We start from the raw sequence: 12,394 nt of genomic DNA, 5'->3' as shown, positions 1-12,394 counted from the left end.
TCTACCGAGTGGTACAGGAGTACGAGAGAGTCTTTAGTAAGCAGCCGCTAGACTTCGGCAGAGTAAAAGGGATAGAACACCACATCCCCACAGGGAGCCACCCACCAATAAAAGAGAGACACAGGCCTGTACCCCCTGCACATTATTAGAACGCCAAGGGCATGCTAAGAGAAATGAAAGAAGCTGGGGTCATTAGAGATAGCTGTAGCCCCTGGGCAGCCCCCCTGGTTCTGGTAAAAAAGAAAGATGGCACCATGAGAATGTGCGTGGACTATAGACAAATCAACCGTATCACCCACAAAGACGCATATCCGCTGCCTAGAATAGAGGAGTCTTTAGCTGCACTAAAATCAGCTAACTTCTTTTCTACTTTGGACCTTACTAGCGGGTACTGGCAGGTTCCTGTGGCAGAGGCTGACAAGGAGAAGACCGCCTTCACCACCCCGATGGGTCTGAGCGAGTTCAACTGTATGCCCTTCGGGCTCTGCAACGCACCAGGGACCTTACAGAGGCTGATGGAATGCTGTCTAGGGCACCGAAACTTCGAGACGGTCCTCCTTTACCTGGACGACGTGATCATCTATTCGAAGACTTACGAGGACCATCTAAAGCACCTGGCCGAGGTGTTCGAAGCCCTGGCAGGCTATGGCCTGAAGGTGAAACCATCAAAGTGTCACCTGTTGAAACCGAAGGTCCAGTACCTAGGGCACGTGGTAAGTGCGGAAGGAGTAGCAATCACAGCAATCAAGAGCTGTCCAAGCCCTTCGAACATCAAAGAAGTGAGGCAGTTCCTCGGGTTGGTAGGCTACTACCGAAGGTTCATCCCTGGGTTTACTAAGATGGCAGCTCCTATGCAGGACCTCCTGATAGGACAGTCTAAGTCCAGAAGCCAAAAGCCACCCTTCAAGTGGGATAAACCGGAAGAGTCCTTCCGCCAGTTGAAGATGGCCCTCACAGGGGATGAGATCCTGGCCTACCCTGATTATGGCCAGCCTTTTATTCTCCACACAGACGCCAGTAATGTGGGACTGGGAGCAGTACTGTCACAAAACCAACAGGGGTGAGAAAGGGTGATCGCGTATGCCAGCCGGAAGCTGAGGCCCACTGAAAGAAACCCGGAGAATTACAGCTCCTTCAAGCTAGAATTCTTGGCAGTGGTGTGGGCCGTCACAGAACGGTTTAAGCATTACCTGGCCTCCGCAAAGTTCACTGTGTACACGGACAACAACCCGTTAACACACCTAGACAGTGCAAGACTTGGTGCCCTGGAACAGCGGTGGATGGCCCGTCTCTCCAATTATGACTTTGTGATCAAGTACCGGGCCGGCAAAACCAATGCCAACGCTGACGCCCTGTCGAGAATGCCTCACTTACCTGAAGGTGACGAAGACCCAGAAGAGCTGGAGGAGGTAGAACTCCCCGCATTTCACCGGTATGGAGCCGCTCAATACTCCCACCGTGTGAAGGAGGAGGATTTAACAACTGTTATGATCAATCCCCTACCTCACCACAGCTGGGCCAAGATAGTGACCCTGCAATCTGCCTGGTGAAAGATCTGCTGACCCAGGAAGACGCCCGCTTAGGTCCGGATGCTCCAGAGGAAGCCAAGCAGCTATGGAAAGAGAAGAGCAAGCTGTTCCTCTATGAAGGCAAGCTGTGCAGACGACTTGTCAACCATCGGACACACGAGCTGACCTGGCAAGTCGTGGTCCCAAGGCGGGATGCAGCTATGGTCCTGGGGGCTTACCATGACAGAGCGGGGCACTTCGGTTGGAAGAAACTGGAGTTCCTGCTAAGAGGACGGTTCTTTTGGGTCGGCATGAGAGGGGCTATAGAGAAGTGGTGCAGGGACTGTGGCCCTTGTAACCTAAGGAGAAAAGACCGCACCAGCCAGAAGGCACCCTTGAAGCCCATCGTCACCCAGCAGCCTCTTGAGCTGGTAGCTCTGGACCACGTCAAATTGGCTCCCAGCCGGTCAGGATACATCTACGCCCTGACAATCGTGGACCACTATTCCCATTTTCTAGTGGTGGTCCTGGTGAAAGACTTGACAGCCCAAACGGCGGCCAGAGCCTTCCAGCAATACTTCTACCCACACGGGTATCCGGCACAGGTCCTGACAGACCAGGGTCCAGCGTTCGAAGCCTAAATCTTCCAAGAATTCTGCAACCTCTATGGCTGTAAGAAGATTCGTACAACACCTTACCACCGACAAACCAACGGGATGTGTGAGTAAAATTAACAATATAGTCATTGATCTCCTGAAGACGTTGCCCCTGGAGGAACGCAGCCTGTGGCCAGAAAAACTGCCGGATCTAATAGACTTATACAACCATATCCCGGTGAATGCTACAAACTGCACCCCGGCTTACCTGATGCGAGCTAGACCAGGTAAGCTGCCCGTAGACCAGGAGATGGGAGTCCTGACGCCTGAGGACACCTCCCCGGATGCGGACTGGGATACGGAAAGGCAACTGCAGTACAAGAAGGTACAGGAGAGTGTGGAGAAGAGCCTGGCCCAGGTGAGAGAAAGGAAAGAAAGACTCTTCAACCAACACGCCCCTGCTGGTCCCCTAGAACCCGGTGAGCAGGTCCTGAAGCGAAAGAGAAGGCTTCACAAGTTGGACGACCAGTGGGAAAGGGAACTCTACACCGTACTGCAGTCTGATCACGACAACCCGAAGGTGTGCGTGATCACCAAGGATGGAGGAGAAACCACTAGTGTCGTCTCCAGAGACCACCTCAAAAGGTGCCCCGAGCAACTCCGTAGTGCAGAAGAGGATCAAAGTGACCTTGATCCCGCAGAGGACAAGGAAGAAATGATCAGCACCATTCTCGGAGAGTTTCCTCAGTCCTGGACTCGAATAAACGATGCCATAGTGGTACCCGTCCAGCATTTCCTGCAACCGGCTCAGCAACAACCTACACCAGAGCCGGAAGGTGAAGAGGAGCAAGCAGTTCCAGAGGCAGAAGAGCCTGTACCAGCAGCCCAGGAGAGTCAACCCTCTGCTGACAGTGAGCCTGCCATGCCTGCAGTAAGCCAAAGGACCCGCAGACAGCTGCCTGCCCTGCCTGTAAGTCCAGCTGGTAGCTGTACCCCTAACGCTAGTGGGGAAAGCCAGGTTGGTCCACCACCAGACAGTGGGCTACGCAGGTCAACCAGGAGCACAAAGGGGCAGATACCCGCTCGCTGGAGAATATAGGGTGCACTAAAATTGTAAATAACCCTGTTGCCAAGTGTTGAAATGTTTGCAAAGTTACATGCATGATTGGTAATTCTGTGTTTCAGTTTCTTACAGTTACCGTACGGACTCACAGGTTATGGACTTTTAATAACCGGGACTTTGTATGGACTGCGTTCGGAGCCTAACCAAGGAATGAACTAAGACTGTAGAGGACTTGGGGTAGGACAGACCCCCACCTGGTTAAGGCTCCCCGTTGTGTTGGTGATATGGACACCCGGTCACAGACCACACTGTGACCTTAAGAACTCAATCTGTGCGTCGTTTGTCTACTAATGTTTTATAGTCATGTATATTATCTTTGTTTACTGTTTAGTCCCGGAGTACTAAATTCTACTAGGGGGGAATGTGTCACCCTGGCCCGGATGCCACAAATATAATAAAGCTGTGTCTGAGAGCAAGGGGGAGGTTCTCTGGTCAGGGGAACATTAGCATGCAATACCTCCTGTCTCAGGCCAGTAGGGGGAGCAGGCTGCCCCTATAAAAGCTGGAACTGGGGGCAGGGTTAGGGAGAACTGGACGACCTGTCTCTGGATTGAGAGGTGTCCCAGAGCAGGGACAGACAGTTTTGTATTGCACCCTAAGAGGACGTGTGGCGGTAGGAGAGCCACAAGCCAGAGACAAGAGGTGAAGTGCGCCTGTCCTGGCAGACAAAGAACCCAATTTACCAGACTTTGGCGTCTGAGGCTGTGAGGATTCCACGTCCTACAGCAGATAACCAGTCCGCAGGGGACTGTATGTTCCTTGGCCTAAGAAGCCCGGAGGTTCCGCCACACCAGAAGGGACCAGCAAAGCCGTACCAGGCCGGGAATAGAAAGGGACCCAAGTTGCAGGCCATACGGGCGAGAAGACACGGTGAGCTCGGGAACGTGGGCTGTTACCCTATAAGGAGGAAATAGCCAGAAGGAGCACAGAGAGCACGGTAGGCCTACACCCTCACCCTGACCAGGGCCAATTTCCCGTTTGCTTTCAGACGTCCAGGCCCCCCTCCTACCGGGCCTGTTTGTGGGTCAGTTCACCTGTTCTAGTAAAGACCCTGGACTGCAACCTGTTGTCTGTGTGCTCCTTGCTCCTCCAGCACTAACGGCGCTGGGACGCCCTACACCATCACCCCCATCTTCTACTATACTGCCCTGGGGCCGCACTCTTCCCGTGGGGAGTCACACTACCCCAGCTGCATACACCATCAGCCCCAGCGGTCTGCCTTGCAGCGGCGGTTCGCACTGACCGCAATCCATGGGTGGCGTAGTCGGACATTATCAACAGCGCATGGCAGACTACCAATGGTCTGACCACCCTGAGCCATGGAACCGGGTTGCCACTACTACCCCCATCGTTTCTCGATTGCCTGGCTCCGAGTGCCCCACGGCCCAGGGGGCGAGTCACATCCAGTTTTGGACTGGGCCACCGAGGGCCACAGTTCATGGAGTCTGGAGGCCACTTTTCAGCTAAGTGCACAGTGTCCCAGCTCCAGTCCTCAGAGCCACCATCAGGTCAGGATTTATTGCTCAGGAGATGGAATTATAACCTGTGCAATACAAGGAAATGCTGAACATAACCTGCGGACCTGAGGACTGATGCCGGGGACCTTGTAAGGTGCCCATGTTATTGTCCGGGGACGAGGACTGTGCGGTTTGCTGCTGCTGTGGCTCTTTTATGCAGCTTCAGCCTTTGCTTTTGTGCAGACCCGGGGTCTTCCGTGGGCATAGTACCACTCAGACAACACTGGGTGAGGGTAAAACAGTGTGGCAAATACTTTATTGATCCACCAAACGGACAATAAACATATAGTACAGTCACAACAAATACCCAAGATGGTGCAAATTACAGTCCTCACCCTTCAGCTGGCCCCATGGGAATAGAGCAGCTGCGACTTTTTAACTTTCAGGGCTAATTACCTCAACCAGTGGCCCCCCGCTTCTGGCGGGCCCCCACAGAGAGAAGGTAGCAGCAAGCTTAGGAAGCTGACAGTCCATCGAGGCACAAGGCCAGGAGACCCGAGAGTCCCACCCTGGTCTCTCCGAGAGTTTCCATCGGGCCAGATGACCGGAGGGTCCCTCCTGGCAACTCCAAACAACATATCCATGGGCCCAGGTGACTTCATCATCCCAACCTGGTCTCCCCAAATGTATCCATGGGTTCTCTGACGGTCAATGGAGCAGATCGGTATCCTTCCAGTCAGGGCCGTATACCCTTAGGCCGGAGTCATGTAGAATCCAAATCTGTGTCTCACTGGATCGAGCCATGTTACCAAGCTGATGTCTTGTAGAGTCTGTCTGATCTTTGATTCTCTTTGTAAAGTCTGCCTGCAACAGAGGCCTTGTTCCTTAAATAGTTCACATTTGTTCTTTCAAGTACATATCCACAGGTCAAGTATTAGGGAGGGTATTATTCCACAGGGCTCAGGTCTCATTGTTTGTGCATTTAATCAAGTTACATAGTTGGTATAGCAGGTGACTCTTGTAAATAAATAACTAGCTGGCTTTGGTACAATATGTAATTAGCATATTAACAAACATTATTGTTTCCAAACCAATAGAAGTCAACATTCAGGTTTATACACATAATAGTTAGTGATGAGCGAGCATGCTCGCTACTGCTCGGTGCTCGCCCGAGCTTCTCACTGCTCGAGATGCTCGGCGCTCGCCGAGTATTTCCGGGGTTGCTCGGCGGGAGCTCGGGTCCCCTCCCTGCATGTTTGGCGCTCTTTACAGAGCCAATGAACATGCAGGGATTGCCTGCCACTCACTGTAATGCCGTAGCCATGTTGATTGTGGCATTACAGTGATTGGCTGGCCGCACAGCTTCATCAGGTGTATATTAGACCTGGCGCCGCCATGCTCGTCACAGTCACTCCGGATCAGGCAGTGTAGGGAGAGGCGCTGCTGAGCTAGGGAGAGATTTGATTGTGTATTAGGTAGTGTAGGGAGAAAAAAGGAAAAATTACACATATCCATCTTAACAGACAGTCCTTCTGAGGACTAACTAATCCATCTGCAGAGATATCAGGCAGGCAGTGTATATAGGCAGGCAGGCAGGGTATATAGCAGACTGCAGTGCATATAGCACAAGAGGCTCCATTCCAGTTCTGCCTTCCGCTGCTGTTAGATATTTCTATACAAAGGCCCAGGTCTCAGGGGCCAGGAATACTTTTTTTTGGATCTTAATCCTCATTATTTGCTTAAAAAGCAATCCAGAGAACACCGTTTTTCTGCGCCATTAGCTTGTTGGCACTGCAGAATACAGCCAGGTCCTTTCCATATTACAGCGCTAAAAATCCAGCTATTTTCTCCATCACACGGATCACATATACGTTGTCAGAAAATACTGCCATTTCTGGCCTCCATTAAAAATTTCCTTTAGTGTGTCATTGAAGCAATTCACACCAGTTTGCTGTTCAAAATAGTTACCTACAGGCCAGGTATTTAAAACTGTGTTTTCTCCGTCACACGGATCACATATAAGTTCGCTCCAAACTCAGTCATTTGTAGTGAGCGTGGAAGATACTGTCCTCCATTTAAAATGGGCAAGGCACGTGGCAAGGGACAGGGAACTGGATGTGATGGTGATGATGGTGCATGTAGAGGACAAGGACAAGGCCGTGGGCAAGCCGAAATTGTGCCACAACAAACACCCACATCTTCTCGCCCGACCTTCCTGTCCCAATTACTAGGAGACCGCAGCACATCACTATTGAACCCAGAGCAGTGTCAAAAGGTTGTTGGTTGGATAGCGGATAATGCTTCCAGTCACTTAGCCACCACCACCACCACCCTGTCTTCCACATTGTCAAGTCTCAGTAGCCGTGAGTCTGGACCGCATATTCCTCACCCTGATCCTCCTTCCTGTCACCATGCCGAGTGCCCGGAGACAATTGATCCCACACTTGGACACTCTGAAGAGCTGTTCACTTTTCCATTTATAGATTCGGGCCTCTCGCCCGGTCCACTTGAAGCGGGGCAAGAGGAGATCGCGTGTAGCGATGCCCAAATATTTTAGCAGCCACGGTCACACGAAGGCGACGGTGGGAAAGTGTCACAAGAGGTGGACGATGATGAGACACAATTGCCAGAAAGTCAGGAGGAGGACCAGAGTGTGGAAGTGGAAGACGAGGTGGTGGATGATATAGTAACTGACCCAACCTGGCAGGAGGACATGCAGAGTGAGGACAGCAGCACACAGGGGGAGGGAGGTAGAGCACCCCAACTGGCAGGAAGAAGCAGTGTGGTGGCCGCAGACAAAAGGCAGGCAACCGTTCCCCGTAACACCAACATGAAGGAAGTTGCCAGTACAACTGTTAGGTCTTCCCGAGTCTGGTTGTTTTTTAAAGACTCTACCAATAACCCCAAAAAGGCAATTTGCACCACCTGCCAGGCCAGCATCAGCAGGGGTGGCAAAACAACCAGCCTGACCACCACCAGCATGATCAGGCACATGGCATCAAAGCACCCAACTTTGTGGGCCGTACCCCAGGGTCCAGGAACAGTGTCTGCCGGTGGCACCACTGCTTGTTCCGCTGTTGTGCATGCAAGCCAATCCCCTGTCCATGGTGCATGCGAAGATGCCTTCTGCCCTGCACCTGTCGTTGCACACTCTCAAGTAGCAGTATCAGGAAGCATGTCCACGTCCTTGTCCCAGTGCAGCGTTCAGTTGTCCATACCTCAATCCTTGGAACGCAAGCGCAAATATGCAGCCAATGCCCCACAGGCCACACTACTAAATTCTCACATTTCACGACTGCTTGTGCTCGAACTGTTGCCTTTTAGGCTTGTGGAGACGGAAGCATTCCGCAACCTGATGGCGGTGGCCATCCCTCGGTACTCGGTCCCCAGCCGCCACTATTTCTCCCGGTGTGCCGTCCCCACATTACACAAGCACGTGTCCCAAAACATTAGCCGTGCCCTCAACAACGCAGTTACCGGTAAAGTCCACCTAACCACGGACACGTGGACAAGTGCTTGTGGGCAGGGATGGTACATCTCGCTGACGGCACACTGGGTTAACATAGTGGAAGCCGGGACCCAGTCGGACCTTGGGACGGAACATGTCCTAACGACGCCAAGGATTGCGGGCCCTAGGTCAATCAGGGTTGCCCCCACGGTCTACAGCTCCTGCACCTCATCCTCCTCAGCCTACTCCTCCTCTTCAGCCACCATCTCCAAAATGACCACATCAGTCACAAGCTGGAAGCACTGCAGCACTGCCTCGGCCAAGCGGCAACAGGCTGTGCTGAAGCTAATATGCTTAGGTGACAAACCGCACAATGCTGAAGAGTTGTGGACAGCTCTGAAAGAGCAGGCAGATCTGTGGCTCACACTGCTGAACCTACAGCCAGGCATGGTCGTGTGTGACAATGGCCGGAACCTGGTGGCGGCTCTGAGGCGAGGCGAGATCACACACGTACCATGCCTGGCCCATGTGCTTAACCTCGTGGTTCAGCGGTTTCTCAAATCCTTCCCGGAGCTGCCAGATCAGCTTGTTAAAGTACGCCGCCTGTGTGCCCATTTTAGAAAGTCAGCTACAGCTTCCACCGCCCTTGCCGTGTTTCAGCAGCGTTTGCAGCTTCCGGCTCACAGACTGGTGTATGATGTGCCCATGTGTTGGAACTCTACACTGCAGATGTTGGGAAGGATTTGTGAGCAGAAGAGGGCAGTTGTTGAGTACCAGCAACAACAAGGCCGTCGATATTCAATTCAGACTCCACACATAAGACCTCAGGAGTGGACATGGATGTCAAACATATGTACCATCCTCCAAAACTTTGAGGACTCCACCAAGATGGTGAGCGGCGATGACACCATCCCGCTTCTCTGTCTTCTGAAACTCTCTCTGCTCACAATCAAAGAGGATGCATTGTAGGCGGAGAACGATGAAATGGAGCAAGGAACCATACAGGGTGATTACACACAGCCAAGCCTCATCTCATCCCAATGTGGATTGGGTGACAATGAGGAAGAGGAGGAGGAGGAAGAACGGGAGCTAGTTTCATGTGCTATAGACAGTACTGCCTGCACAACTGTCATACCGTCTGTTCAGCATGGATGACCTGAGGACAGAGTGGAGGAGGAGAGCATGGTCAGTCATCCTCTTGGTAAGAACACGGAAGTCTTGCCAGTTAGTAGTCTGGCACGCATGGCTGAGTTTATGTTACGCTGCCTTTCCCGTGACCCTCACGTTGTTCAAATTTTGGGTGACAGTCATTACTGGTTGGTGACACTTCTAGACCCACGCTACAAGGAGAACTTGATATCTCTTATTCCTGAGGCGGACAGGTCTACAAAAATGGGACTGTACCAGAAGACCCTTGTTGCGGAACTATTAAAAAAATTCCCACCTGAAAACGATGGCAGCAGAGGGCACACGTCGTTGGACAACCAAGGACTACAGATGAGAGAGACACAACTACAACCCAGCAGAGGCAGGGGAACACTGTCAAAGTTCTGGGAGAGTTTTCTCCGACCCACCCAGCTTACAGGCCCTGAGGCGCGGGGTACTCTCACAAGGAGTGTAAAGTTTGGGAAGATGCTGAGGGAGTACCTTGCCGACCGTACCAACGTCCTCCGTGATTCCTCTGTGCCTTATAATTATTGGGTATCCAAGCTGGATACGTGGAATGAACTGGCTCCCTACGCCTTGGAGGTCCTGGCCTGCCCTGCCACCAGCGTTTCATCAGAGCGGGTTTTTAGTGACGTTGTGGGAATTATAACTGATAAGCGCATCCGCCTGTCAACTGAAAATGCTGACAGGCTGACTCTTATAAAAATGAACAAGGGCTGGATAGGGCCAGACTTCTCAACACCACCGAATGATAGCAGCGTAACATAAACTCAAATTTGTATTCCCATGCACCTTTTCACACCCACACATGGGTATACGCTTCCTGATTTTGTCTATTTGCTCTTATCCTCCTTCTTCTCCTCATCCTCCACCACCATATCACCAGGGTGACTGTGGTCCTTGATGTAACACCCACATAATTTTTTTAAAGGGTGTTTATGATGTCCGTAAAAAAATTTTTTTATACAGTATATTCATGTATACCCCCCAGGGGTAAATGTTTGTCAGCCCATACACTTAGTGCATGGGCATTACAAGTATAGAAGGCCCGCTCCTTTCTAATGGGAACATTTTTTTGTGAGGCCCTCCTCCACATCTCTTCCAAAGGGCATTGAAATGTCTCCAAATTTTTGGCAGCCCTTGCATTCACTGCATAGACGAACACTATGGGAGACTTTCTCCTTTCTAATGGGAATTTGTCGTTACTGTGGCCCTGCTCTATGTGTCTTTAAATTCTTAGTGGGGTTTTTCCTAAAATTGTCAGCCGTTGGACTCACTGCATACCCTATAACTGTATAGCAGACTCTCTCCTTTCTAATCGGAACATGTCGTACCTTGTTACTGTGGCCCTGCTCTGTGAGTCTTTAAATTATTAATGGTTTTTTTCCTAAATTTGGTCAGCAGTTGGACTCACTGCATACCCTATAACTGTATAACAGACCCTCTCCTTTCTAAATGGAATTTGACATTGGGGTTTTTCCCAAATTTTGGCAGCCCTTGCAGTCACAGTATGGACATTACCACTATAGGAGACCCGCTCCTTTATAATGGGAACATTTTTTTTACTGAGACCCTCCTCTATGTCTCTTCAAAGGGCTATTGGGTTGCGTCCAAATTTTTGGCAGCCCTTGCAGTCACTGGATACGCAATAACAGTATAGGAGACCCACTTGTTAATGGCTCTCTAACAATAGCGAGGGACGATTACTGGCCTTTTAAGAATAGTAAGGGCCGTCTGATGTCCCTATAAAAATAGGCTTTATGACTTTCAGAGTCCCTCCATCATAAATAAAACAGGATGTGTCTGATGATGTGTCACACACCACATTGCCAGATAAGATTGTAAAATGTTAAAATGACATTTCCCAGTGAATGCATTTGTCTTGGTTGAAAGCAATGCAAAAGTAAAAAAACACATAAAAAACGCTACGTCTGAACATAGCCCAAGGTGTGGAGGAGTATTTTTGGTTTTGGTTATTTATTTTGCCTTATATACAAGTCATTACCCTGGAAAGGATGTTTCTTAACATATTTCCCAGGAAAATCCATTTTGGTTTCGTTTTTCTATGCTTTATTGTGAGTCCGTAAGAGTGGCATAATTTTCTGACAACGTTGTTGACAGCCGTGACCTGGGAGTCAGAAATGCTTCCAGGGGTCTTCCCCGTGCTGTTCCCATGTCATTTGAGCACTGTTCCCATCGATTTGGGCAATTTTTAGGCCCTCTGCAGACCACCGGGGGGAGCCGCCTGAAAAATGCTTGAGTTTCCCATAGACTTACATTGGGCTCGTTGCTCGTGTCGAGCACCCGAGTATTCCAATGTGCTCGACCCGAGCATCGAGCACCCGAGCATTTTAGTGCTCGCTCATCACTAATAATAGTATGTCCTTCTTGACCAGTCAAAGAAAAACACATACATTCACAAGTCAACACAAAGATAATAGTGTATTTCTCTTGGCTTAACAAATCTAAACGTCTGGCTGATTAAGATTAGAAGCTGTTTCGTCACAGCTTCCATAAAATATTATAATGAATAGTTTATTAGATAAATGAGTTGATGTCTGTATATAGAGCAGCCAAGCACCGCCGATGTTGGGGCCCCTCCAGTACGGGGGCCCTCCGGGGAATTTGCCTGCTGCTCTGCAGGCCGGCCCAAGCCTCGCTACATCTGTGACCTGAGGACACAAACAAAACTGATGTCGGAACATTCCCACTGGATGGTTGAGAGGTTTGCTGTTACTTGTAGTGCACCATGCTTGGAACAACTTACTGGTCATTAATCGGGACATTAAGGTATTGGTCCTTGTGGGTTGTACTGACAGTGCTGGGGGGCCGTCTGAGCTAATAGTGACAAAACTGGTGTAATTAATCCAGGTGTGTAGGTCGTCTTGCTCGCAGCCTTTTCAGCTTTGCCCATAGATTTTCAATAGGATTGAGATCAGGGCTTTGTTATGGCCACTCCAAAACATTGACTTTGTTATCTTTAAGCCACTTTGTTACCATTTTGGTAGTATGCTCATTTGTCCATTTGGAAGACCCATTTCCGTCAAAGCGTTAACTTCCTGCTGATGTCTTGAGATGTTGCTTCAGTATTGCCA

This window comes from Phyllobates terribilis, unplaced genomic scaffold (assembly GCF_046119375.1).
Source record: "Phyllobates terribilis strain yellow unplaced genomic scaffold, ASM4611937v1 Scaffold_13__5_contigs__length_258822181, whole genome shotgun sequence".
In the NCBI taxonomy this organism is placed as follows: Eukaryota; Metazoa; Chordata; class Amphibia; order Anura; family Dendrobatidae; genus Phyllobates; species Phyllobates terribilis.
Note: the sequence above shows the minus strand (reverse complement) of the source record.